At 42.6% G+C, this 24,627-nt stretch overlaps 1 protein-coding gene across 4 annotated transcripts in view; it reads left to right on the top strand.

Annotated features, from left to right (window-relative positions):
* Positions 1-24,627, top strand: part of kdm4b (lysine demethylase 4B) — a 292,435-nt gene that overhangs the window by 3,637 nt on the left and 264,171 nt on the right. For 3 of the 4 annotated variants that reach the window (XM_033046656.1, XM_033046659.1, XM_033046660.1), the window contains exon 2: positions 21,990-22,057. The exons of the other annotated variant lie outside the window; for it this stretch is intronic. The gene's annotated coding sequence lies outside the window, so the exon portion shown is untranslated. The remainder of the gene's footprint in view (positions 1-21,989; positions 22,058-24,627) is intronic. 4 annotated transcript variants of the gene reach the window in all.

Genomic DNA, 24,627 nt, shown 5'->3' with positions numbered 1-24,627 from the left:
GTTCTTGCTAAGATAAATTAGCTCTATTGAGTAGGGAGTTTTTTCTGTGCAGTTTAGTTGTTCATCTTCCAGGGGTGGAAATTGCTATCAAAACATGGGGGGGGGGGGGGGCGGGGGACACACCACAATTTCTTGGTGGCACGCACGCACACGGCTTCAGCCGTGGGCCCTGTGGACAGTGACATTGGGAGTTGACCTGATTGGTGACCGACTCCGTACTCCAGCAACAGCAACTTTGTCCGCCCTGAATCGTGGGGTTTGAATTGGCCTGTTCGCAGGGCTTTTTATAGCCCTGCGTGGCTTAAAACTGGCTGCGGGATCTTCCATCCCCCAGCGGTGACTTCAACATCGGGAGCCTCGATCGCCTTGACGCAGCAATTTGACCGCGGGGCGGTGGAAGATCCCGCGGCTGATTTTAAGCAGCGCTGGGTGATGAAAGGCCCCAAGAACAGGCCGATTCAAGCTCCACCAGGATGTCTCCCTCCTCCATGCGCTCTATCCTTAGTCCCACCTTCCTACTTCCGCCTCTGATCATCGCGCTGAATCATCATGTCCCTCCCCCAATGCCTGCTGACCGACGTCTCTCTCATCCAATCGGCGCCTTTGATCATCAGTCCCACCTCCAATGTCTCGCAGAAAGCGGAGATTTTAAACAGATTTGTTTTCGCCGAATTTCAAAATCCAGATTACAAAACATGGGGGGGATTGTCCCCCACCTCTCAAAACATGGAGGGGACGCGGTCGCCCCGTCCATCTCCCTCCGGGATTTCCGCCTATGTATGACACCACTTGTCCCAAAATTTGGGAATAATTAAATATGTGGACTAGAAGATTGAAAACCTTTGAGGATTTAACCGGGAAAAACAGTAGATGACTTGTGTTTGGATATTTCAGAAGGCTTTACACATTAGAGGCTAGTATGGAAAATTAAAGCACAGGTTATATTCTTGACTGAAAATTAGGTGACAGGTAGGGAACAAAGTAGGAACACAATGATCTTTTTCAGGATAAGAGGTAGTGTATAGTGGGTAGCACAGGGATCAGATCTTGGGCATTAGCTTTTCATAACATGCATGGATGGGGGAGCAAAATGTAATAGTTCTAAGTTTGTTGTTGACATAACTGGGTGGGGTTGTGAGGAAGATCCAAAGAGGCTTTGGGGAAAATTAGACAAGTTGAGTCAGTGGGCAAATATATAACCGGTTCAGTATTGAATAGAAAAATGTGAAGTTATCCCATTCAATAGGAAAAAAACACAAGGACAGTATTATTTAAATTGTGGGAGATTGGGAAATGTTAACGTGAACATGTACCTAGATCCTTGTTCAGCAATCACTGAATACAAATTGTATGTTGTCCTTTGAGTGCACTAGTGCAGATGTCTTCCTAGATTTTTTTATTAGACATTGGTGAGATAACATCTTGAATTTTATGTGCTATTTTGGTCTTTACTTAGAGAGGATATACTTGCTCAGAGGATTGTAGCAATGGTTCATTGGGCTAATTCCTAGCATCATAGATTTTATTGTTTGAAGATAAATTGGGTCCAAAGACCTGTATTCACTGGAGTTTGGTAGAATGAGAGGGAATTTCATTGAAACACACACAATTCTGACAGGACTCGACAGATGGGATGTGAAGATGATGTTTCCTTGTCTGGAGTGGTCTAGCATGGGGAGCGGTCTTAGTCTCTGGATATCAGGTTGGACAGTTAGCACTGAGGTGAGGAGAAATTTATTTTCTACCGCTTACATCTCTGAAGGCAAATAGTTGAATATATTTAAGAAGGAGATATATTTCAAGATACAAAAGTCACCAAGATATATAGGGAGAGGGAATATGCTACTGAGACAGAAATACATGATTGTATTCAATGGCAGAGCATCCTTGATGGGCTGAATGGCCTGCCTCATTTTCTGTGTTATTAATTTTATAGCTGAAATGATATAATTGTATTAAACAAAAGTAGAAAATTCTGGTGAGGCAACAATGATGTCATCCAAAATATCCTGAACAGGAGCTTGCACATTGGTCTTTCTCTTAACAGATGCTTTCTTATGTGTGTTTCTAGTGTTCTAAGTTTAACGGAAATAGTTAAACTGGATCTTAAAGTTGTAAACTAATAATGTATGATTTGTTAAGAGGAGAGATTCTCAGTGTAGCTAAGGCATAATTATTGTCATTGCACTTGCTTGTCATGTATTATTACTGTTTAGTCTGCTTGGGCAGTCCCTTGGTATAGGGGAAGACTTGCTCCACTTCACTTCTGTGAGTTCTAAGGTGGCTACTTGAAGTAATGTGGAACGATACTTTTCGAAAGATGGTGCAGGAGAGGCTGAAGGCTGGGTAATTGTGAAATGATGTACTTCTGCCACTTATGAAGCTTTTTTTGTGCTCTTGGTTCTTGATATTATCCACTGTTGAGCATAGATAATTGTTGATTCTTTCACCTTTACGGTGCTTTCACACCAGTTTAATAGTAATCTGGTGCTGCATGTAAGTGTCTGTATGATACTGATTGGAGGTGGTTTTCTTAGAGTAAATGTAGGATTTTAATTGTTAATCTAATATGAGAGTTTTCAGAATTTCTTAAAAGCAAAAAACTGAGTTACTCTGAAGCAAGAATTTAGAAAGTCCAGATGCTCTCAAGAAATATTGATGAATATATTCTCAGGCCACTTCATTTATATAAGAAAACGCAAAATGATGGAGTAACTCAGTGGGTCAGGCAGCATCTTGGGAGAACATGCATAGATCACGTTTTGGGTCGCAAACCCTCTTCAGACTGATTGTAGGGGTTAAATAAAGTGCTTCCTCCACCTCCACCTCCCCCTCCAACTATAATCAGCCTGAAGAAGGGTCTTGACTTGAAATGTCACCTATCTATGTGCTCCAGATATGCTGCCTGATCTGCTGAGTTACTCCAGCACTTTGTCTTTTTGTTCCTGTTTCTACACTTCATTTTCTAGCCTAATACCAAAGTCCAAAACTGGCATCATCTCTACCGACTAAAGTCAAGAAAGAGTCATGATTTTTTAATTGTCATCTGCATCGTGACTGGAAACATGAAAATCTTACTTGCTGCAATTTTACTGGCACTTTAAATGCAGCAACACAAATAAATATACAATTATCATTCATTCTAGGTAAATCGGACATGATAGTGCAAGCCAAAGTACACAGTGTAACCCTAATGGAAAGTCCATGGTAGGTCAATGCTAGGGTAGGGTTGTAGTTACAGTTGTACAGGATGGTTTAAGAGGCTGATGGTTGATAGGAAGAAACAGTTTTGGAACTGGAGGCAAAGGTTCTCAACCCCTGTACCTTCTTGATGGTAACAAGATCGAAGCAAAATGGTGGTGTGGATCTTTATTATTAGCTACTTTTATTAAGGCAGTGTGTCCTGTAGATCCTTTCGATGGTGGGGAGGTTGATGCCCAATTCTTGGTATTTTCTGGTCCATGATAGCTCATGGTGAAGAACCTTTCGGGTGGTATTGAGAACCTCGTCTATGCATTGGCAATGGGAAGAGCTTACAACGTCTCAAACTACCCATCCAATTTGGTACATGCTCCCATGTTGGCCTCATTGGCCATCTCATCCTACAGCTGGAGTGGAAGAAAGGTATGATCGATCCTAGGGACTGCCTAAAAATACCTTCTTTAAATAGTACATTATATTTGCTATGTTCCAATCTTAGGAAACAATTCAGTAATGTATGTAATTTTGGAAGATAACAATTTGGAAGATAACAGCTTGGCGTACAAGTTGAATGATTGAATGAATAGTTTGATTGAAGTTTATTGGCCAAGTGGACTGGAGGGCGGCAGCTTCGACCGCCCCGGGCCGCGGAGTTTGAACCGGCCCGCTTGCGGAGCACGGATTCAGCCACGGGACTTACCTACCATCACCCGGCGGGGTCACAACATCGGAGGCTTGGATTGCCTCAGCGCAGAGGGAGAGCAAGGAGGGAAGAGACAATGACTTTAGGACTTAAACTGTGTTGAGTGTTTGTTATTTATTCTATGTTATGACTGCAGGCTAAACCATTTTGTTGCACTGAAAAGTGTAATGACAATAAATTGAATCAAATCAAAAATCAAATCAAGTATTCACATACAAGGAATTTGCCTTAGTGCTCCGCCCGCAAGTGACAACATGACATACAATGACAGTTAGGAATGATACATAAAACATTAAACATTAATAATAAAACATTATCGATTAAATATATGCATTAAATAAAATACCAGAGCAAAAAGACGCTACAGATTTTTTTGGGTTATTGAGTAGAGCTACTACTCATGGAAAAAAGCTGTTTTTATGTCCAGCTGTGGCAGCTTTGACAGTCCGGAGTCGCCTTCCAGAGGGAAGTGATTCAAAGAGTTTGTGGCCAGGGTGAGAGTGGTCAGAGATGATCTTACCCGCTCGCTTCCTGGCCCTTGCAGTGTACAGTTCGTCAATGGAGGGAAGGTTGCAGCCAATAACCTTCTCAGCTGATTGGACGATTCACTGCAACCTACCGATGTCATGCTTGGTGGCTGAGCCAAACCAGACCATGATGGAGAAGGTGAGAACAGACTCTACGATGGCCGTATAGAATTGGACCATCATTACCTGTGGCAGATTGTGCTTCCTCAGCTGCCGCAGGAAGTACATCCTCTGTGTGCCTTTTTGACTGTGGAGTCGATGGTAGCCCCCCACTTAAGGTCCTTGGAGATGATGGTTCCCAGGAACTTAAAAGAGTCCACACATGTGACTGTGGTGTTGTTGGTGGTGAGTGGGGCCAGGGGAGGGGGAGCTCTCCTAAAGTCTATCAAATCCACTCTTAAGAGCATTGAGCTCCAGTTTGTTGTGATGACACCAGGATGCCAGCTGTGTCACTTCCTGTTTGTAGGCATATTCCTCCCCATCCTGGATCAGTCCAATCAGGGTTGTGTCGTCCGCAAACTTGAGAAGCTTGACAGAGGAGTCAGTGGAGGTGCAGTCATTGCTGCAGAGGAGAGGGGAGAGTACGCAGCCTTGCGGAGCTCCTGTGCTGAGGGTCTGCGGGTCCAAGATGTGCTTTCCCAGCCTCACATGCTGCCTCCTGTCTGTCAGGAAGCTGGTGATCGACCGACAGAGCTAAAATCAACATACAAAATCCTCGCATAGGTCCCCTGGTGGTCTAGGTGCTGGAGGATGAAGTGCAGGCCCAGGTTGACTGCGTCATCCACAGATCTATTGGCCTGATATGCAAACTGCCGAGGGTCAGGCAGGGGATTTGTGATATTTTTCAGCTTGGCCAGCACGTCTTTCAAGGGTCTTCTTAACTACAGAGGTCAGTGTGACAGGCCTGTAGTCATTAAGACCAATAATCCTTGCCTTTTTGGGTAAAGGGGGAGTAGTGGAGACTTTGAAGCAGGCACGGATATTACAGGTTTTCAGGGACTGGTTGAAAATGTCTGTGTTCAGCACAGAGCTTGAGGGTAGAGGGGAAAACATTGTCCGGTCCTGGAGATTTCCGGCTTTTCTGTCTTCTGAAAAGCCTCCCCACCGTCTCTATTTTTATTGCTGATGATGGAGAAGTGGTGTTACGCAACGCAACATGGAGGGGATGGGTAATTGGCTGTTAAGTGGTAATTAGAGAGGGGTGGGTGGGAAAGCGGGCAGTCTTTTCAGATTGGAGTTTTGCTTTAAGTAGGTGTGAAGTGGTGATTGGGGCGGAGTGGGTATAGAAGGGCCCAGTCTTTGCAGACTCGGGTCTGGCTGTGTTTTTTGGGGAAGGGGGGAGGGGGTACCATGGTTATGATTCTGCCTGTCAAACCTGCAGTAGAACTCATTCAGGTCGTTGGTCAGCTGACGATTGTCCAACGAGCAGGGGGCTTTCCTCTTGTAGCTGGTGATTTCTTGCAAGCTCTTCCAAACTAAAGAAGTTGGCAGATCTTACAAATTTATCAGGTTTCAACTATATTAATTTCATTTTTTATCCTATTAATGATAATTTTGTTGAGCTCCTGATTTGCAACAAGAAGAACTTACATTTTTGGAAATACACAGTAGTTCATGATCCCATCAACAGGAATCAAAACTTGCAAGTTAACCTTTTGGATTGTTCTGCCAAAGAGGCTACAACTCTTTCTCCCCACAGATGCTGCTTGACAAATCAAATTAGATTGTTCTCTTTCATTCAAAGTGTAAGAAGTTGTGTGGGACAAAACTTTTTCCAGTTTCCTTCCTTGAAAGTCAGCTTCCATTAGTGTGGATTTTCTGGAATATTCTAAAAATGCCTATTAATCATCGATTGGAGTGTGTTCATTTAACTTCTAATTTATTAAAAGCAATTTTAACAAAGCTCACAAAGATTAGGGTACTCAAGATAAGGGAATCAAAATGGAGGTGGTAATGAGTCCAAGGAATTAGGGTATGAGTAAGGTTGGTTGTCTGTAGTCTTGTGTCTGTCAGTGTAGGTTAAGTGTGTTTGTTTGTGATCATCTTGCATCTGTGTGACATCCTTGTCACACACCTGTTCTCTAAATGCTTTGCGCTTGCTTTCTTGCCATTGAATCAAATGTTGTTTAGCCATTTCTGCGATGTAGCTGGAGTGAAAGTTTTGTGCACACAAAAACAATTTATGCGTAGGTATGTTACACTCCTGATATCTGGAGTTGAAGCAACTTATCCTCTATCCTAGGAAAGCATAAATCTGGTGAATAGAATTGTTATTGGTTTATTGCTGTCATATGTAGGAGATAGAGTGGAAAAGCTTTGCTTTGCATGCTATTTAGGTAAATCATATCATACAAGATTGTAATCAAACCATACAAGGGCACAAAAAGCAAAGGGAAAGAGTACAACATATAGTTTTAAAGCTACAGAGAAAGTGCAGGTTAAAAAATGTTCAAGTACCGTAACAAAGTAGTTTGGGAGATCAGGAAAACATCATTCTGATAACAGTGGAAAAATTATTCTTGAAACTAGTGGTACATGCAAAATATGAGCTGTACATGCGGACCCAGTGCCATTCATGCCCAGCTAAACACAATATCAGTCAAACCAGCATGGAAACAGGCTCTTTGGCCCAAATCATCCAAAGTGTCCCATCCAATCTAGTAGATTAAGAGAACCACATAAATGTTTTTGAATACAGGAGACTAATTAACTGAATTTGTAGATTAGACACGAATTATAATGAACCTGCACTCATTTAACAAGCATGCGTGTCCTTCCAGTTGATAGTTAGCAAAGAGGAACTTAAGGGCCTGTCCCACTTGGCCGTCATTTGCGCGTAATTTACATGACATCATTTACGCATCAAGATGCACGACGCGCGCGTCCTGACACGCACGTGATGCACGCATGGTGCACCTTACCCGTGCATGGTGCGTGCTGTCACAGGCAGTGACGTGCGGTGTCCCAGGATTTTGGGATGTACAAAATCTTTGCGTGCCATCTGCGTGACGTGCAAATGACAGCCAAGTGGGACAGGCCCTTTAAACCCTGTGAGATTTTAGTTTGCACTAATTAAAATTTAGTCAAACAAACTTAATCCTCTTAACAGGAATTTTAATGTAAATATTTAGCTTGTGAAATGTTCAGGCAATTAACTTTACCATATTTGATTTTTGTTCATTGAGTTGTTAATCTAATGGAAATGATCTAATTACAGCTGCGACTTATTTTTCATCTTTCACCTGCGCTCACTTGGATTTTTAAAGCAAGTGGTACTGAGTGCCTGTCCCTCTTAGCCTGGTGGAGCTCATCAATGCTAGGTTTACAACAGAATTTACTGAAAATTATATCTTAGCAATAGTCACAGTGTTCTTTGGTTCAGTAAGATTGTATTATTTGTGTGAGGTTCAACATCTATCTATCTGTACTATTACTAAAATTCTCATCTTGACCACTTCTGGTCTGCGTTGTAATTAAATTTGCGCAAAAACGCTCCCCCATAGCGCTACGATTTTTCGCCACCTTACTTAGCATTCTCCTCTGCTGCAAGTCAAATAAGTTTTGTACCGATCGGTGAAATAGTACAAAAGTTATGAAGGTTTAAAAATCGTAAAAAACACTCCTTCCAGAACCCGCTGCCAGTAAAAGGAGAATAATAAACTGAAGGGGCGCAGTGTGTTGAGCAGCTCGTGGGCTGCAGTCTGAAGTAGGGTTTCGACCCGAAACGTTACCTATTTCCTTCGCTCCATAGATGCTGCTGCACCCGCTGAGTTTCTCCAGCATTTTCGTGTACCTAAGAGATTACATTGGCAGATGAGTAACGAAGATGGCAAATTTTCTATATGGCCTAGATTTAAGGATATTAGTGAACTGGGTGGGTTTTCGTGATTATCTGGTAGTTTCATGCTTGCCACTCCTGAGATTAACTTTAATTCTAGATTTTAAATGTATTTGAATTCAGCCGATGTCATGATGGAATTTCAACTTTTTCTTTGCATCCAGGGTTCTGGATCTGGTCATTTTACCCTATAAATGCCATATATGACACTATCACCCTGTAGAACAAGATAAATTGAATATCAAATAGATGTTGTTGGAAATAGTTAAATATTTTTTGGAAAGAAGAAAATTACAATTAGTTGCAGTAATTACCTGCATTTAGGCTCTGAGGAAGGATGTTGCAATGTTGGTATCCTGCACAATCTGGGGTTCCAAACTGCATTATGCTAAGTTTATTAATAACATTATAATGCAATAATAGACAATAGACAGTAGGTGCAGGAGTAGGCCATTCGGCCCTTTGGGCCAACTCCGCCATTCAATGTTATCATGGCTGATCATCCCCAATCAGTACCCCGTTCCTGCCTTCTCCCCTAATAGATAAGACTGGAAAGGCTGTGCAATCATTTTTAATAGAAAATAAAAACATTTACTAAAGCATTGCAAAATGTTTAAGAACTGAATGTTCTGACAGAAAATGGTGATAATTGTTTGAGGTTTCATAAATAAAGTCGTTATTTATTTTCAAACCTGGTTTAATGATCATCGAGGATGCAACGTAACAGATATGGCCGCAGTCACCAAAAGCCCTGTAACCATCTATTGGTTGGCGGCGCGACTCACCCGTTGCAGCGGCCCCTACAGCCTGTCTGTCTTTTTTTAATTTTTTGTCTAGTTAAAGGTAGTGTTGGTGTTTTTTGATACTAGTTTTAAATGTGTATATGCGGGGGGGGGGGGGGAGGGGGAAACCGTTTAGAATCTCTTCCCTGTCCGGGAGACCCGACCTTTTCCTTGTCGGGTCTCCGTTGTCGTTGGGGCCTAGCACCGTGGAGCGGCCTCAAACCTGAACGACCCGGGGGCTCGGGAGACTGCGGAGCTGCGGACTACTCACCATCGTGGGGCTGGCCGGTCTCGGAGCGTGGGGAGCGGTGGTGACTCGCTGCTGCGACTCGACTCCTGGGGCTCGGAGGCTCCAGCAACGCAGCCGCAGGTTCGGTGGACTGGGACATCGGGAGCTCGTGGGTCCGGGGGGAGAGAGACCGCTTCCCGAAGCTCCCGCAACGCGACTTCTCCAGCCCGTGTCGCGGGGTTGGAACGACCGGCACAGCTTCATGGCCGTGGGACATTCCAGCGCCCGCCGGGGGCTCCAACTCTGACTTTTGGACCGGGAGCGGGGTCGTAAATCGCCCGGCACGGCCTAAAATGGCCGTGGGACTTATCATCGCCCGCCTGGGGCTTGGACATCGGGAGAGAAGTGGAGAACAGGGAAGATAAAAGACTTTGCCTTCCATCACAGTGGGTCACTGTGATGGATGTTTGTGTGAATTAAATTGTGTGTATGTCTAGGAAATTGTCTTTGTTTGTATGGCTGTGGAAACAGAATGACAATAAATTGTATTGTATTGTACCACCCGAACCTCGCTGAGTAACCACTGCATGCGCAGGATAACTTCCTCCAGGTACGTCGTCTGCAATAACTCAACATAGACTGTGAACACAGTGACTGATCTACATCCCCTTTCCTTAGTTCCTGCTCCATATAATGACAAAATATCTTGTTAAGAGTAAATGTAGCAGGACTTACAAAATGTAGCAAAATGACCAAAATTCAACAGATGCATTCAGTTACTGTAGCCAAACAAGTATACACACTGAAACACAAAATTAACGTCACAGCATAGTAAACATACTTAACATATTGACTTGAACACCTGATTGTCAGCTTTTAGCACACTATAGATTAACCTGAACAATGTGTCTATGTATTGTAGTTAGCTGACGTTAATTCAGTCTCTGTATTTGGGATTTGGCTTCTTGACACGACTTAGCTACAGGCACCTGAACCTGTAGCTGCTCAGTGTCCATTATTTCTTGTCTTTCTCTTGTGAGAGTGTTATAGTCTTTTGACCCAAGTCCAGTATCCTGGTGATTGGTGTCAATTGGATTAGCTGTGTTGGAGCAGGCTCGACTACAGGCAAAATGTGTCTGCGATCAGCTTTACTTCTGAGTGAATAAGGTAAGACCTGGGCTCCTAGCATATTTCCTTTACCATGCCTGTGAGGTTGTAACCTTGTGGGATCTGTAACCTGGTAACCTGTTCTTTCATCAAAGGCTGAAGTGGTCGGCTTGATTTGTCATAGCACACTTATTGTGACAGTCTTTTATTTAGAAGCTGGGCCATGTCTTATGCACATGTCTTATGCATATGTGGTTCAAGCAGCTTCCTTGAGACTGGGAGAGTAGTACGTGTTTTTTGCCTTGACATTCGTCTTTGTGCTGGAGATCCAAGCTTTGTGTCACGTTGCACGTTTCTGAGATTGAGGAGGTTTAGAAAAGCATCAGTTCCATCTCCGTGAGACTTCTCCGTGAGTTGTTTAGCACTGCGGACAGTTCTTTCAGCTACCCCGTTAAATTGGGGTAACTCTGGGCTGCTGGTAACATGAGTAAAGTCCCACTGTGTAGCAAAGTCTTTAAAGTGCTGGCTCGTGAACTGTCTGGCATTGTCTGATATGAGGGTGTATGGTGCTCCATGAACCGAAAAGCAACTCAAGTTTTGAGATGACTGTTGCCACAGTCGACCAAGACAGGTCTGGAACGGGATGCAGCAGAAGTGGTTCTTTCTGCTGGTGTGATTTTGTGCTGTTACACACAGAACATGACTGTATGTCCTTGTTGATGTCGTCTGTCATTGTAGGCCACAAAACTATGCCTCTTGCTCTCCGTTTAGTGGCTTCTGCACCAGGATGCCCTCTGTGCATGATGCTGGTGTACTCCGGTCTACACCAACTTAAAGCCGCGGTCTCCGGTGGGGAAGAGCTGTCTCTGGACTGGCTCTGGACTCTGGTCCCGACCACGGGGGGAAATGGAGGAGGACTGGCTAAATTTTGTGCCTTCCACCACAGTGATGAATGCTGTGGTGGATGTTTGTGTTAAATTTTTATTGTGTTTGTTTGTTCTTTCTCATTGTACCGCTGCTGACAAATTCATTTCACTTGCACTTTACGTGCAATGTGACGAATAAAACCGTATTGTATCCTTTTGTAGTGACAAAGGAATTACTGCTTTGCAACCCTTCATGATGACCTCGTCTTCAATAGTTAGTTTGTTGTGGTTGCTGATACTCAATTAACTAAGTTCTTCTCTAAAAGGAAAATAAAGGCGAACAGAATGTGGAAGATTGCGCTGTTTGCTGGGCCAATCATGTCTGATGATAGTGCTGAGTGTCTGCAGGGTTGTGTCATCTGCTGTGTGCCTCTAACTCAAAGCGAGAAGAGGATATGTAGTTGACTGTCATGACATTAAAGCTGTCCTCCTCATCAGCATGCTGAACTGTGGAGCTCGAGTCAGCGTGTCAGCCAGGTGCATTTGTTTTCCACTTTTGTAGATGAGGGTGATGCTGTACTTTAGAAGTCTTAGCCTCATCCGTTGAAGTCTTGCCGGTGCTGCATTTATGGGCTTTTTTAGTATGATCAGTTTCTATGGTCACTGACTTGCCATAGATGTAATCATTGAATTTGGAGCACGCAAAAACCACCAGCAGCAGCTGTTTTTCAATTTGAGAATATCTGGTTTTGGTGTTGGTTAGCATCCGTGAAGCATATGCTACGGGTTTTCCTTCCTGCAAACATGCTGCACTGAGTCCATACTGTGAAGCATCACAGGCAAGTGTCACTGGCTTGCTGACGTCATAGTACGACAGAACTAAAGCAGCAAGACATATGCTGCTTTAGTAAGTAAGTAAGATTATTGGCCAAGTATTCACATACAAGGAATTTGCCTTGGTGCTCCGCCAACAAGTAACAACATGACATACAGTGACAGTTACGAATGACTCGGAAAACACTAAATATTAATAATAATAAAACATTAATGATAAAACACAATTGATCAAGCATGTGAGCCAACAAAATACCAGATTAAAGGGAGGCTACAGATTTTTGGCTGTTGTGTAGAGCAACTACTCGTGGATAAAAACAGTTTTTATGTCTGGCTGTGGCAGCTTTGACGGTCCGGAATCGCCTTCCAGAGGGAAGTGATTCAAAGAGTTTGGCCAGGGTGAGAGGGGTCAGATATGATCTTGCCCGCTCGCTTCCTGGCCCTTACAGTTCATCAATGGAGGGAAGTTTGCAGCCAATAACCTTCTCTGCTGATCGGACGATTTGCTGCAGCCTCCAGGTGTCATGTTTGGTGGCTGAGCCAAACCAGACCATGATGGAGAAGGTGAGAGCAGACTCTACGATGGCTGTGTAGAATTGGACCATCATTGCCTGTGGCAGATTGTGCTTCCTCAGCTGCCGTAGGAAGTACATCCTCTGTTTTGCCTTTTTGACAGTGGAATCGATGGTAGTCCCCCACTTAAGGTCCTTGGAGATGATGATTCCCAGGAACTTAAAAGACTCCACAGATGTGACTGTGGTGTTGTTGATGGTGAATGGGGCCTCAAAAGCATTTTGCTGCTGTTCATGCCAAGTCCATTCAGTGTTTGTGTGTGAGTTGTCGCAGTGGAGCCGTCAGCTGACTGTAGTTTGGAATGAATTTTTCAAGGTAATTGAGCATCCCCAGAAATCTTTGCAGAGCTGGGACATTTGCTTGCACTGGCATTTCACTGATTGCTTTTGTTTCGGAAGGGTCGGCTTTGAGGTCTTCCCAAGTGAACACGTGTCCAACATAGCTGACGTGGTTCAGCTGGAACCTGTACTTGAGAGGATTGAGCCTCAAGTTCAGGCATGGTTGAGCACTTTTCTCAAGTTGGCGTCGTGTTCTTCCACGTTTTTACCTCCAATGATTATGTCGTCGGCTATGATCGCACAGGGATATCCAGTGAAAATCTGCCCCATGGAGCGCTGGAACACTTCACTGGCAGATGCGAGTCCGAATGGCATCCTTAAAAACCTGTAGCGACCAAAGGAAGTACTAAAAGTGGTTAGCATTGAAGACGTGTGGTCAAGTGAAATCTGCCACAAGGAGTTCTTAGCATCTAAGACATAAAACACAGTTGCATTTGACATGTGTGCAGCTACTTCTTACACAATACGCATTGGGTGATTTGGCCTTTTCAAAGCAGTGTTCAGGTCTCTTGGAATAATATATATTCTGATTTCCTGTTTGTCCTTTTTGTTGGTGGTAACCCCATATGACACCCAATCAGTTGGCTCAGACACAGGAGTGATGACACCCAATTCCTGCATCCTGTCTAGCTCAGCTTTGACTCTCTTTCATAGCCACAGAATGCGATGTGCAGGATGAACAATGGGTCTCACATCTGGGTCAAGTGTCATGAAATAGAATCCAGCCAGCTTTCCAAGCTCATCAGTGAAGAGATCGCTGTATTCTGTTTGAATTTGATGTGACAGATCATCTTCAGTGGGGATTAACTGGTGAACATCTTTACTGAATGAGACCAGCCCCATTTGCCTGCATGCACGTAGTCCTAGCACAGGCAGAACATCCTCTTGGACAATGTAAAATGGCAATGTGTATGGCTGTCCCTCTAGGTGGCACTGCAACTTAACCATACGATAAGTTTTGATCTTACTGCTCCCATATACAACAAGGTTTGTGGCTTTAATGCATGCTCTTATTTGTTCTTCATCCTGTAGTTGTTCAAATGTGTATTTTGACAAAACATTACACTTGGCACCTGTGTCCACTTTCATTTCAACTAGAATGCCAAAGCTTCGTAATTTTTTTCTATCTGTGCATCAGTTGAATCAACTGTCATTTGCAGTGTTATTCCACTGACATGAAATGTTTCATCAGCACTGCTGTCGGCTTGGCCAGGTTCTAGCTGGTGAACAGCCTACGTCTCTGCCTGTTGTAGGTTTGTTGTGTGGACTTGCAGCACTTTTTTAAATGATTCAATTTTTTACAGGAATGGCACTGTTGACCAAAAGCTGGACATTTGTCTCTTTTAGCTGCATAACTACCTCCACAGTTGTTGCAATTGGCTATCCCCTGTGTCCATTTTTTTCTGAACCTAGCCTGGACTGCATCAACATTAGTGGCAGTGCTGTGGAGAAGCCAGCGTTTTGTTGTGCTCTACAGTCATCTCATGAATGTGACAGATGGAGACAGCCTTAACTAATATCAAATTACTATCACGACGTAGCACCTTTCTCAAATTGTCATTATTGATACCACAGATCAGTCTGTCTCTAATAGGCTCCTCATGGAGAGCTCCAGATTTGCAGCTTTTTTCTTTAATCCTTAAATCACTGACATATGATTCAATTGTCTCACCAACTTTTTGATTCTGTGTGTTGAACTTTCCATAGTAACATTGGTTTGAGGGTTGCATATCCTGAAATTCCTCTTGAGGCATTCAGGATCTTCTTTGGATTCCGCGGAAATGAGGATATCGCCTCCCTCGCCGGGCTCCCTCACTTCCCCCACATGCACAAAAGACCGTTCACGTTCAATGGTCTCTGGTCCTGCTAGATTGAGGAGAATGTATGCTTGAGTGCGGGCTGGCTTGTCCGAGTGTGCCGCCGCGATGAAAATGTAATATTCTTGTTCTTTTTTGCCGATGTTACCGTCAAAGACGAGTGGGTCCGGCCTCCGGAATCCAACCGCCATGTTGACTGTTGAACTGATACCGTATTCACACCACTGGGTTGAAAGCTGCTCAAGCAAAATATATTCCTCCAATTTGCGTTGGGCCGCGCTCTGACAGTGGAGGAGGTAACTGATTGGATTGAGTCACAGAAAGATTACTCAACCAAATTAGCATGGAAACAAGCCCTTGGGATCTCTGAGTCCACACTGACTATCAACCACCTGTATACACTGAATTTTAACTGGATTTAAAAAAAAAAGATTCTCCCTACATTTAAAAAAAAAAAAGATTCTCCCTACATTCTGATCAACTCTCCCATATTCTCCCATTCGCTTTCATTTCTGAGGCAATTTACAGCGCACATTTAAACTACTAATCAGCACATAATTGGAACGTAGGGAAAAACCGGAGCACCCAGAGTAAATCCATATATGGTCATTGGAGAATGTGCAAATTCCATATAGACTGCACCCAAAATCAGAATTGCACCTGGTCTGTAATACTGAAACAGCGGCTCTATTAGCTACCAAAAGTCTTAAAGGACCTGTCCCATTAACGCGACCTTTCAGCAACTGTCTACGACCTTCAAGCTCGAGGGCACTCGCCTGAAAAACCGCAAGTTGGATCGACCGCACGCACACACACACACGCACGCAGCAAAGGCGGGGGCCAGGGACAGCGGGGGAGCACTGTCTGAAATTCACACCCACGATGAACAGGAAGGTAAACGACAGCTGCACATGGTAAGTCCTTTAGAGAGGGGGAGAAAGAAGGGGGGAGAAGGAGGGGATACACTTTTAAGTAGCCAAAGTCAGCGTAGGAGATTACCTATGGCTGCCCTCGATTGCCTGTAACTACATAGCGACCCCACTCCATTGCACTACGAGTTCAAAAGAACCATGCCGACCAATTTTTACTTGCAGAAAATTTTTCAACATGCTGAAAAAATTTTCCTCGACCAAACTGTGGCCGCGAGTAAGCGGGAACTTCCCTCGAGCATGAAGGAGAGTTCCAGTGACCTCATAGGACCTCCTAGGACCACGTGTCGACCATGCTGCGAGTTTGAGTTGAGGGCAAACTCTTCTAAACTCGCAGATTAGGTCGCCGCAGTGGGACAGCCCCTTAACTTCTACGTTGTAAGATTATTGCAGAATTCATGGGCTCTTTTTAAATCCCAATTATAGATGACAACTTTTGACTGGAAATTTTGAACATTTCATTTTTCAGGAGCTGAGCATTAGTGCCAAGCATTCCTAATTGCCCTTGAACTGAGTGGATTCCTTAGTCACTTTCGAGGATGTTTAAGAGTCAACTACTTTGAGTCTGGAGTCAATTAAGGACATTAGCTCCTCTCTTGTTAGTGCCCTGTTTTGAAAGTCTTTATCTTCACCAGAACATCTTGGCAAATGGAACTTCTTATTTCCCACTAATGTTCAATTTTGGTTTGTGAAGATACTTTAATCTACTATTGTTCTGGAAACATCACTATATCGAAAAATAATTGCTGTAAGGAACTAATGCGATTGTGAAAATTCAACTATGTATCAAACTCTTTTGAGGCCTATTTGAAACAGACATGTTCTAAAATGCCCTTTATAGGAGAATTAAACAATGCCTGGCGTTTAGTTTGATAATATGCAGAACATACAATTTTGATGCTGATTACTGGATATTGTGAGCCAGTGCTGTATGCAATGCTGTTGCAGCATGTAAAACCAGAAACTGCTGCAAGTATTCAGCAGGTCAGATAATATTTGTGACAAGAGAAATCAAGTTAATATTTCAAGTTGAGGACCTAATTAAAACTTGTTATCACTGATCTCGTCTTGCACCTATCTGCTTGCAACCAAACTCTTCTGCGTTGATTGCTTTGTTTGACTTCAAATGTGCCTTTTTTCACATGGCCGTAGCCAAGAAGCCAGATGGCAGGTAGAAAAACTTAAACATATAACTAGAGGAAGCCAGCATCGAAAAGGAATAAAGGCATGCAAAAAACATCTGATTTCCAAATCTTCATCTACTATCCTTGTTGAAATCAGTTGTGTATTACAGCCATTTTTGTCACTCTAAGTATTGTGAAATACGTGTGAAACACTGACTTTGGCACTGTGTGCCTGAAAAGTGGGAGTAGTTTCTGCAAATTTAGTGGTAGAATCATACAACACAGGCCCTTCGGCCAAACTTACCCACACTGACCAAGATGCCCCATCTGTACTGGCCCTACCTGCCCATGTTTGGCCCATGTCCCTTGAATGCTTTCCTATACGTGCACCTGTCCCAATGTATTTTCAATTATCTTTTTCATTTGTGTTCTTAAATAAAATACTGATAGTGAAAATGGTACGTGCTGCAACTGTGAGAGCAAGTTTAAAATTCAATTTTAACTGATGCATGGAGTAAGATTCAATGTTTGGTGCCACCTTCCCCACGTTTATCCAAAAGGTTTGGACTTTACCTTTGAATGAATGTACAAAGTCATGCTGCTTGGAAACAGGTCCTGTGGCACATTGTATCTGCTGAACTACAAGCCCCCATTTTATTCTCCCCATGTTCCCACCAATAAATCTCAGATTCTACCAGTCACATACATTGCCTATATTCTAGGAACTACTAATGGCCTTCTCTTTGAAAGGTGTGGAATTTAACTGGAGCACTTGGACGTATAGCATGCAGTCACCTGGAGAGCACACACATTCCACAAGGATAGATTCGAGGACAGGATTGAGCCCAGTCTCTGAGGTTACGGGGCAGTAGTTAATTTATCTGTGCTGCTGTGCGAATAGTATCTTTAATTCTTTCCCTCGTTGTAGCTAACTTTAAGGCCATCATTTTTCTGTTAGATTTTTTTGTCTACCACCAGATAATAGATAAATGCAAATATTTTATAATTTAAAGTTAGTAGGATTGACTCTTCTCTTTAGCTCTCACCAAGAACTTCCCTTAATTACTTTTTATAACTGGCAATAGATTGATTATGTATGTGTAATATTGGGTGGCGCCACCACAGTGGCTGCCTCGTCAGCAGCTCATCAGTCCTTTCGCCTTTTCTGTTATTTTTAGTGCGTCTATATGTATGTTTTAATGTTTCTCATGTATGTCTTATGTGGAGGGTGGTGGGGGGAATAGGGGGAAATCAGTTTTCAGTCACTTACCTGGACGGAGATACGTCTTTTCTCTGTGTCGCATCTTCGCCTCCCCCCCCCCCCCCCCCCCCCCCCGGCCTACCAACTGGATTGGCGTGGCCTTTCCTACCATAGTCCGGCCCAGAGCTTCAGCATCAGGTGCAGCGCTGAATTATCATCGCGGAGCCTGGGATCCTGTCGAGGGTCGCCAGTGTTGGAGCTCCGTTCATCGGGGCCTGCTGACTTTAACATCGTGGAGCTGTGGTCTGCGGAGCTTCTAGCCGCGGGCGTGGAGCTTCTAGCCGCGGGCGCTGAGCTAACTTTAACATCGCGGAGGCCTGGGATCTTTTGCCGAGGATCACCAGTGTTGGAGCTCCGTCCAGCTCGGCCTGTGGATTTCGAAAGCCGCGGTCTCCGGTAAGAAGCGGCCGATTCGGAAACTTGAAGCCGCAGTGTGTGTTCCGATCATCCCGGCGAGAGGGCCTGTAAATCGGGCCGTCCTTAGTGATGATTGTGGAGGGTTCTAGGCCCAGACCACAGGTGAACAAAGAGGAAGATGACTGAAATTTATTGCCTTCCATCACAGTGAGAAATGTTGATTCCGCTGTGGTGGATGTTTATGTTAAATTCAATTGTGTATTGTGTTCTTTATATTTGTATGGCTGTATGGTAACTCAAATTTCACTGTACCAATTGGTGCATGTGACAATAAATGTGAACTTGAACTTGCTGTATGTACAATTTGATTCTCAACTGAGTGTTGAAACATAACAGTCAACATCTAGACTGCTTGCTTCTATCTATACAATTACCTGCCACCCCCCCCCCCCCTTTTTACTTGCACCATTGCTTAAAATCTGTATATGTTTCCACTTTCCAGATTTTTTTTTCTCTACCAACTGCTTAGTAGTCCTATAGAAAGACCCATTTGGCTCTCTTATCCCTCACTGTTTGCTATCCCTAACATTTATGTGAATTACTTGAAGGGTGCTTTCTGCATTAAAAATCCTGTGTTTGGAATGTATTTGTATTTGAAATTCATAAAGACATTTTATTATCTGACTGTTTGAAAGAAGTTGATGGGTATGGAGACTGAGTATTACTCCAAAATGTCTTCCATATTGTAATTTGCTTCATTTATAAAGTGAATTTCCTTCGAATCCGGCTTGATTAAGATACAAATGTGCATTTTGTGGGTAAATTGACCAAAGAAATCCAAAAACGAAGAGATTAGGTCATATTTTTATATATTCTATCTACTTTCTGCAGAAGATTTTTTCAATTTCCTGTGTATCTGTCAGCATTGATTTATTGGTCGTATTCTTGTCTCAGAATTAGAAAGCATTGAATGTAAATCTTATCCCATGGATTTGAATGCATAATTCAGGTGCATAGTTCAGTACAATACATGAAGTATTCCACTAATAAAGGTAATGTTCTTTTGCTGAGGCACACTCTTTCCTTAGAGTGTATATGAAAATGTTATGACATTTGAGGAAGAGCGGAGGATGACTTCTGTGTTCCAGGCAAGATTATTAGCAACACAACTTGATCCTTGTTTGTGGGACGGTGCTGTGTGAAAATTTATCTATGCAGCAGTTACGACAAAAAATTATTTAATTGTCTGTAAACCATGTAAGGTTCTTCTGACTTCTGCCGTTATAGCCAGTTTTTTTGTTATTATATGGTTGCTTTGATGTACGTTGTTTTATTTTGTACTGTATTGTACTGATTGTACATCCTGTTCTTTTAAATAAAACCAGAATATTTTTTTTTACTGGGCTTTTGTTTGATAATGAAAGTCAAGCATTGAAATTCTATAAATTTTATGTTTTGGGTTTGTACTTGTAATTTCAAGGTATTGATTGCTTGTAGTACTGTGATTACTACAATATGACAATAAAGGAATCTAATTCAAATTCTAATTAAATGCTATTCCCTTGGTTAAGCTGCCTTCTTCCATTTTTCAGCTCTGATGCCAATCTCCATTCCCTCTCCAGGTACTGGTCACTCATAAGTTTAGTCTAGTATATTGGCATGTGTACCGAGGTACAGTGAAAAGCTTTTGTTGTGTGTTTACCAGTCAGCGGAAAGACAATACATGATTACAATCTAGTCATTCATGGTGTCTAGATAAATGATGAAGGGAATAATGTGAATAACGTTTAGTGCACGATAAAGCTAGTAAAGCCCAATCAAAGGTAGTCCAAGGATCTCCAATGAGGTGGATAGTAGTTCAGGACCAACATAGAAACTAGGTGCAGGAGCAGGCCATTCGGCCCTTCGTACTAGCACTGCCATTCAATATGATCATGGCTAATCAGTATCCCGTTCCTGCTTTCCCCCCATATCCATTGATTCCATTAGCCCTAAGAGGTATATCTAACTTTCTCTTGAAAACATCTAGTGAATTGGCCTCCACGGCCTTCTGTGGCAGGGAATTCCACAGATTCACAACACTGGGTGAAAAAGTTTGTATTCATCTCAGTCCTAAATGGCCTACACCTTATTCTTAAACTGTGACCCTTGGTTCTGGACTGCCCCAACATCGGGAACATTTTTCCTGCATCTAGTCTGTCCAATCCCTTGAGAATTTTATATGTTCTCTAGTTGCTAGACTGCTCTCTAAGTTGTGGTAGGATAGTTTAGTTGCCTGATAACAACTGAGAATAAACTGTCCCTGAATCTGTAAGTGTGTGTTTTCACACTTCTATACCTTTTACCCGATGGTAGAAGGGAGAAGAGGGAGTGGCCAGGGTGGACTCATCCTTGATTATGCTGGTGGCCCTGCAGAGGCAGCGTGAGGTATAAATGGAGTCAATGGAAGGGAGGTTGGCTTATGTGATGGTCTGGGCAGTGCCCACAATCCTCTGCAATTTATTGCGGTCTTGGATTTTAGAGTTAGAGTTGTTGGTGACATGCCGAACTTCTTAAGCCTTCTATGGGAAAAGTAGTCCCTCTGCTGGTCCTTGGTCTTCAAATGTCCTCATTTAAAGCTTTCATTTGTTTACCTCATCAAGGCGAGGTCTGACTGCAGTTCTGATACCCTAGAGGCAGGACTTGATGGTGCAAAGAAATTGCAAAGTGTAATGGTATTAGAATTTATTTTGACTGATGAATTAGCTTAATTTCTCAACTCTTTAGTGTGATTAGTTTTTTTAGGTACATGTCAAGAGATATTTAAAAGAATTATATAAATCATGGAAATGCTGTTTGTGAAAAAAAGTGAGGTTGCTTGGAACATAATCCAAATTAAATGGACATTAATCTAATCCTGAATGGCCTAACTCTGCTCCTATGATTTATGAACATTGATGGTGCATGATTTCCAGAAATCCTCATGGATTTCTTATATTGAGTTCCAGTAGCTTATTGATAAAGGAGCAGTTTGTTGTTATGCTAAACAATCTACAACTGAAGGTCCAGATCTTGTAACTAAGGTAAGTCAGGCCAAGAACAGAAATGCTACAGTCATTGTTGGCGGACTGTTTAGGAGTGCAAGTTCACCAGCGATCTCGCTCTTGATCTACACCCAGTGGCCCAAGCTCAAAATGCATCTCTACTGATGCTCTAAAGGGATGCGCCTCACTTTGGCTGCAAGGCAACTGCAAGTCTGTTGCGATTTGTTCAGAAATACATGCAAGGTTTTTGCTATTTGGGTAAACTACCAGAGAGGCTGCTTCTGGAGCCAGGCTATATGAGTGTTGATGATTTCAACAGACATGAGAAGAAAATCAGAAAAACGTTATAAATTTTCTATGTCCCGTTTAAAAAAAATGATTGACTGGTCTCCTTGGTAGCTAATACAATGTGATATTTTGAGATCTGGAGTACTCCCTGTAATCAACACTCCTAACGCACCTCCCTATTCTTAATTGCAGGTGCAAAACATCTATTTACTTGTCGTGTCTACTCATGAAATAGTACCAACTGTCTTCTAATATATACGGTAGGTAAAGTGTCATGTGACCGTCTTACAAAATATAAAAAACAGATGGTCACGGATAAATTGTCAAGCTCCTTGGAGAATTTGAGCTCTACCAATGCACATGCTGCCTGTAAAGCTGCTTGTGTTGGTTTAATTGGGATTTGCATGTTGTTGATGTTTTGTACTTTTATATAATCTCATCATGTTTTAACTTAATAAACTGAATAAGAAATAACCAAAGCGACTCGTTTAAATCAGATAAACATGAATTTGAAATTACTGATTACTGTCCTGAATTATTATGTGTAATCTTTAATGAGAAACCTTGTGTGGTCCTTTTGTTAGCATTACTGCTCATTGTTGTGCTTGTGCCAAAAAGACAATCGTAGCAGGATCTTTTAATTTGCCAGCTCAAAGGAACGTACCTTGCTATTGTAGCTGTGTGATCTTCATTCAACTGGACATAGTCCACTGCTGGTCATGTCTTAGTGACTTAAAGTCAAAGCACAGCTTCCATGTTTATATATGCTCCTCTTCCAATGCACAGCACATGGTGAGTGTAACACCAATTGGTTACTGAAAAGTATTGTCTGCCCTGCTGATGCCTCACTATCTTGCCATGTCCGACTGCATCCTACTTCCCAGTTCAAGAATGAATGTTTTTGTAAACTTGTGATGTGATGCTTCTTCTGGTCTGTCATATATTCATGAGAATGAACAAAGATTGACAGTCTGCTGCTTGTATACTTGCTTGTTATGGTTGTTAACTGGTAGACTGTTACACAGGTTTAACAAGATTCCCTTGGATTTATTTTTTGAACCACGAAAAAATATGCACAACAAAATTTCGGCAGGCTCGAAACACCATTCTTTCCTTAGATAGACACTAAAAGCTGGAGTAATTCAGCAGGAATGGGTGACGTTTCAGGTCGAGACCCTTCTTCCGTCTGCGACCCGAAATGTCACCCATTAGTTCTCTCCAGAAATGTTCCATATCCCGACGAGTTACTCCAGCATTTTGTGCCTGTCTTCGGTTTAAACAAACATCTGCAGTTCCTTCCTACAACAATCTTTCATTATTTTTCTGCCTCTGGAACTGTCCTCTGTAGCCAGATTAATCCGGTAGATTATTGGGAGGGGGATGGGGCACAAAGAATATGGGCATAAGGGGTGAAGTAATTGTCATGATATAAAATTAAAAATGTTCACCAGGAGGAAGATCATTTCTTGATCTCTCTGGCAGTAGTCCAGGTGTGCTTCGCCCTTTAATTAGCTTTAAAGCAGGTATCAACCTTGCAGTAAAGTGTTCAAAAGGGAACTGCAGATGCTGGAATATCGAAGGTACACAAAATTGCTGGAGGAACTCAGCGGGTGCAGCAGCATCTATGGAGCGAAGGAAATAGGCGACGTTTCGGGCCGAAACCCTTCTTCAGAAGTAAAGATGTGTTTGAATATTCTCAGGGGCATTGTGTGGTAGAATTTGAAGTAAGTAATGCCAAATGAGCATTGCCGTTCTTGTGCACACCCTACATCCTCCATGCTCCAGGATATAATAAAAACAGAAGTGCCAGGAATAGTTAGTGCCTGTCTTCTGATTTGACCTTCCCTCCAAAAACAAATACAAGCAGTCCCTGGGTTATGCAAGAGTTTCATTCCTGAGAACTGTTTGTAAGTTGATTTCTTTCTGCAAGTCAGAAACGTCCATTTTCTGTCATAATTCATATCATAACACCATGCATGCATCTGCTCTAATTGCTCCATTTCATTGTATAATCATCCCAATCATATCCACAATTCATTTAATGGAATATATACTGTATTGCAACGTACATAATGCCGAAAAAATTTGCATAAATTTTGATTTCCGTGAGAGGTAATTTGTAAGGCATGCGAGCACCTGTATTTAGGGAAACCCTGTTCGACCCATTGTGTTGTGCATTTCAGAGTAAAGTGTATGTCCATAAATTCTTGAAGACAGCAATGCAGATAGATAAAGTTATTAAGAAGGCATATGGGATATTGCCCTTAATTAGTTGAGCCAATTAATACAGAAAAGGGAAAATATGCTCCAATTTTATGAAACCTTAGGACTTGAGCTGAGATCTGATTGTGCTGTCTGTTCATGACACTACAGGAAGGATGTGATAATGCTGTAGGGGGTGCAAAGGAGATTCACCGGGATGTTGTCTGAGGGAGTAATTCAGTTATGAAGAGAGACTGAAAAAGCCTGGAGTGCTCTTATTGAGACAGAGAAGGTTGAAGGGACATGATTGAGGTATATGAAATTGAAGTACATAGATTATGGTAGATTGCAAGAAAATTGCAGTAAATGAAATCAGAGAGCATAGAGTAAGGGGAAAGAGATTCAAGTCCGCCGTCTTCAGATAGAGAGAGGTAAGTATCTGGAATGCACTGCCTAGGAGAGTGGTTGAAGCTAGGTTGCTGACAACATTTAAGAAGTGCTTTAATTGTTTTGGCTTATTGGTAGAATGGACAAATGGGTGGATGGGCAAAGGGGTGGATGATGGGTTCAATACAGAAGGGTGCTCACTTGTTCGTGAAGAAATTGTTTAGTTTATTTTTGTCACAAT

This window comes from Amblyraja radiata, chromosome 29 (assembly GCF_010909765.2).
Source record: "Amblyraja radiata isolate CabotCenter1 chromosome 29, sAmbRad1.1.pri, whole genome shotgun sequence".
Classification (NCBI taxonomy): domain Eukaryota; kingdom Metazoa; phylum Chordata; class Chondrichthyes; order Rajiformes; family Rajidae; genus Amblyraja; species Amblyraja radiata.
This window is presented reverse-complemented; position numbering and strand designations above follow the sequence as displayed.